This window comes from Heptranchias perlo, unplaced genomic scaffold, assembly GCF_035084215.1.
Source record: "Heptranchias perlo isolate sHepPer1 unplaced genomic scaffold, sHepPer1.hap1 HAP1_SCAFFOLD_100, whole genome shotgun sequence".
In the NCBI taxonomy this organism is placed as follows: Eukaryota; Metazoa; Chordata; class Chondrichthyes; order Hexanchiformes; family Hexanchidae; genus Heptranchias; species Heptranchias perlo.
Window position 1 is genome coordinate 1,955,808 of NW_027138217.1, and position 4,655 is coordinate 1,960,462.

Sequence of the window (4,655 nt, forward strand, 5' to 3'; positions counted from 1 at the left end):
CTCCTCCACCTCACTCACCCTCACACTCTCCACTCACCCTCTCACCTCCCCCTCACATTCTCACTCCCCCCTCTCACTACCCCTCACACTCTCACTCCCCTTTTCTCCTCCCCTCACACTCTCACTCCCCCTCTCTCTCCCCATCACACTCTCACTCCCCCTCACTCCTCCCCATCACTCCCCCTCACACTCACTCCCCCTTTCTCCTCCTCCTCACACTCTCACTCCGCCCCCTCACACTCTCACTCCCCCCTCTCACTCCCCCTCACACTCTCACTCCCCCTTTCCCCTCCCCTCACACTCTCACTCCCCCTCTCTCCTCCCCATCACACTCTCACTCCCCCTCACTCCTCCCCATCACTCCCCCTCACACTCTCACTCCCCCTCTCTACTCGCCCTCACACTCTCACGCCTCCACCTCACTCCCCCTCACACTCTCACTCACCCTCTCTCCTCCCCCTCACACTCTCACTCCTCCTCTCTCCTCCCTCTCACACTCTCACTCCCCTCACTCCTCCACCTCACTCCCCCCTCACACTCTCATTCACCCTCTCACCTCCCTCTCACAGTCTCACTCCCCCTCTCACTCCCCCTGACACTCTCTCTCCCCCTTTCTCCTCCCCTCACACTCTCACTCCTCCCCCTCACACTCTCACTCCCCCTCTCTCCTCCCCACTCACACTGACACCCCCCTCACTCCTCCCCATCACATCCCTCTCACACTCTCACTCCCCCTTACTCCTCCCCTCACACTCTCACTCCTCCCCCTCACACTCTCACTCCCCCTTTCTCCTCCCACTCACACTCTCACTCCACCTCACTCCTACCCCCTCACTCCCTCTCACACTCTCACTCCCCCTTTCTCCTCCCCTCACACTCTCACTCCTCCCCCTCACACTCTCATTCCCCCTTTCTCTTCCCCCTCACAATCTCACTCCCCCTCGCTCCTCCCCCTCACTCCCCCTCAAACTCTCACTGCCCCTCTCTCCTCCCACTCAAACTCTCACTCCCCCTCACTCCTCCCCCTCACACCCTCACTCCCCCTTTCTCTTCCCCGTCACAATCTCACTCCCCCTCACTCCTCCCACTCACTCCCCCTCATACTCTCACTCCCCCTCCCTCCTCCCCCTCCCACCCTCACCTCCCCCTCTGTCCTCACCCCTCACTCCACCTCACACTCTCACTCACCCCTCTCTCTCCCCCTCACACCCTCACCACCCCCTCACCTCCCCTCTCACACACACTCCCCCTCACTCACCCTCGCACTCCCACTCACTCCTCCCCCTCACTCCTCCCCTTCACTCCCCCTCACACTCTCACTCCCCCCTCACTCCTCTCTCTCCTGCCCCACTCTCCCCCTCTCTACTCCTCACACTCACTCCCCCCTCACATTCTCCCTCCCCTCACACTCTCACTCCCCTTTTCTCCTCCCCTCACACTCTCACTCCCCCTCTCTCCTCCCCATCACACTCTCACTCCCCCTCACTCCTCCCCATCACTCCCCCTCACACTCTCACTCCCCCTTTCTCCTCCTCCTCATACTCTCACTCCGCCCCCTCACACTCTCACTCCCCCCTCTCACTCCCCCTCACACTCTCACTCCCCCTTTCCCCTCCCCTCACACTCTCACTCCCCCTCACGCCTCCACCTCACTCCCCCTCACACTCTCACTCCCCCTCACACTCACTCCCCCTCACAGTCACTCCTCCCCCTCACTCCCCTCACACGCTCACATCCCCTCTCTCCTCCCCCTCACTTTCTCATTCCCCCTTTCTCCTCCCCCTAACACACTCACTCCTCTCCCCCTCACACTCCCCCTCACGCCTCCCCCTCACACTCTCACTCCCCTCTCTCCTCCCTCCCCACTATCTCCCCCTCACTCCTCCACCCACCTCACTCCCCCTCACACTCTCACTCCCCTTCTCTCCACACCCTCACACTCACTCCCCCTCACTCTCACTCCCCCTCACTCCTCCTATCTCCTCCCCTTCACACTCTCACTCCACCTTTCTCCTCCCCCTCACACTCTCACTCCATCCCCTCACTCCCCCTCAAACTCTCACTCCCCCTCTCTCCTCCCCCTCACACTCTCACTCCCCCTCTCTCCTCCCCATCACACTCTCACCCCCCCTCACTGCTCCCCATCACTCCCCTCACACTCTCACTCACCCTTTCTCCTCCTCCTGACACTCTCACTCCGCCCCCCTCACACTCTCACTCCCCCTCTCTACACGCCCTCACACTCTCACTCCCCCCTCACTCCTCCACCTCACTCCCCCTCACACTCTCACTCACACTCTCTCCTCCCCCTCACACTCTCACTCCCCCTCTCTCCTCCCTTTCACACTCTCACTCCCCCTCACTCCTCCACCTCACTCACCCTCACACTCTCACTCACCCTCTCACCTCCCCCTCACACCCTCACACTCTCACTCCCCTTTTCTCCTCCCCTCACACTCTCACTCCCCCTCTCTCCTCCCCATCACACTCTCACTCCCCCTCACTCCTCCCCATCACTCCCCCTCACACTCTCACTCCCCCTTTCTCCTCCTCCTCACACTCTCACTCCGCCCCCTCACACTCTCACTCCCCCCTCTCACTCCCCCTCACACTCTCACTCCCCCTTTCCCCTCCCCTCACACTCTCAACCCCCTCTCTCCTCCCCATCACACTCTCACTCCCCCTCACTCCTCCCCATCACTCCCCCTCACACTCTCACTCCCCCTCTCTACTTGCCCTCACACTCTCACTCCCCCTCACGCTCCACCTCACTCCCCTCACACTCTCACTCACCCTCTCTCATCCCCCTCACACTCTCATTCACCCTCTCACCTCCCTCTCACAGTCTCACTCCCCCTCTCACTCCCCCTGACACTCTCTCTCCCCCTTTCTCCTCCCCTCACACTCTCACTCCTCCCCCTCACACTCTCACTCCCCCTCTCTCCTCCCCACTCACACTGACACCCCCCTCATTCCTCCCCATCACTCCCTCTCACACTCTCACTCCCCCTTTCTCCTCCCCTCACACTCTCACTCCTCCCCCTCACACTCTCACTCCCCCTTTCTCCTCCCTCTCACCACTCTCACTCCACCTCACTCCTACCCCCTCACTCCCCCTCACACTCTCACACCCCCTCACTCCTCCCCCTCACACTCTCATTCCCCCTTTCTCTTCCCCCTCACAATCTCACTCCCCCTCGCTCCTCCCCCTCACTCCCCCTCATACTCTCACTGCCCCTCTCTCCTCCCACTCAAACTCTCACTCCCCCTCACTCCTCCCCCTCACACCCTCACTCCCCCTTTCTCTTCCCCGTCACAATCTCACTCCCCCTCACTCCTCCCACTCACTCCCCCTCATACTCTCACTCCCCCTCCCTCCTCCCCCTCCCACCCTCACCTCCCCTCTCTCCTCACCCCTCACTCCGCCTCACACTCTCACTCCCCCTCTCTCCTCCCCCTCACACCCTCACTCCCCCTCACTCCTCCCCCTCACACTCTCACTCCCCCTCACTCCCCCTCACACACACACTCCCCTTCACTCACCCTCGCACTCCCACTCACTCCTCCCCATCACTCCCCCTCACACTCTCACTCCCCCTCTCTACTCGCCCTCACACTCTCACTCCCCCTCACGCCTCACCTCACACCCCTCACACTCTCACTCACCCTCTCTCCTCCCCCTCACACTCTCACTCCTCCTCTCTCCTCCCTCTCACACTCTCACTCCCCCTCACTCCTCCACCTCACTCCCCCTCACACTCTCATTCACCCTCTCACCTCCCTCTCACAGTCTCACTCCCCCCTCTCACTCCCCCTGACACTCCTCTCTCCCCCTTTCTCCTCCCCTCACACTCTCACTCCTCCCCCTCACACTCTCACTCCCCCTCTCTCCTCCCCACTCACACTGACACCCCCCTCACTCCTCCCCATCACTCCCTCTCACACTCTCACTCCCCCTTTCTCCTCCCCTCACACTCTCACTCCTCCCCCTCACACTCTCACTCCCCCTTTCTCCTCCCTCTCACACTCTCACTCCACCTCACTCCTACCCCCCTCACTCCCCCCTCACACTCTCCACACCCCCTCACTCCTCCCCCTCACACTCTCATTCCCCCTTTCTCTTCCCCCTCACAATCTCACTCCCCCTCGCTCCTCCCCCTCACTCCCCCTCATACTCTCACTGCCCCTCCTCCTCCCACTCAAACTCTCACTCCCCCTCACTCCTCCCCCTCACACCCTCACTCCCCTTTCTCTTCCCCGTCACAATCTCACTCCCCCTCACTCCTCCCACTCACTCCCCCTCATACTCTCACTCCCCCTCCCTCCTCCCCCTCCCACCCTCACTCCCCCTCTCTCCTCACCCCTCACTCCGCCTCACACTCTCACTCACCCTCTCTCCTCCCCCTCACACCCTCACTCCCCCTCACTCCTCCCCCTCACACTCTCACTCCCCCTCACTCCCCCCTCACACACACACTCCCCTTCACTCACCCTCGCACTCCCACTCACTCCTCCCATCACTCCCCCTCACACTCTCACTCCCCCTCTCTACTCGCCCTCACACTCTCACTCCCTCACCGCCTCACCTCCTCCCTCCCTCTCACCCTCTCTCCCCCCTCACACTCTCACTCACCCTCTCTCTCCTCCCCCTTCAC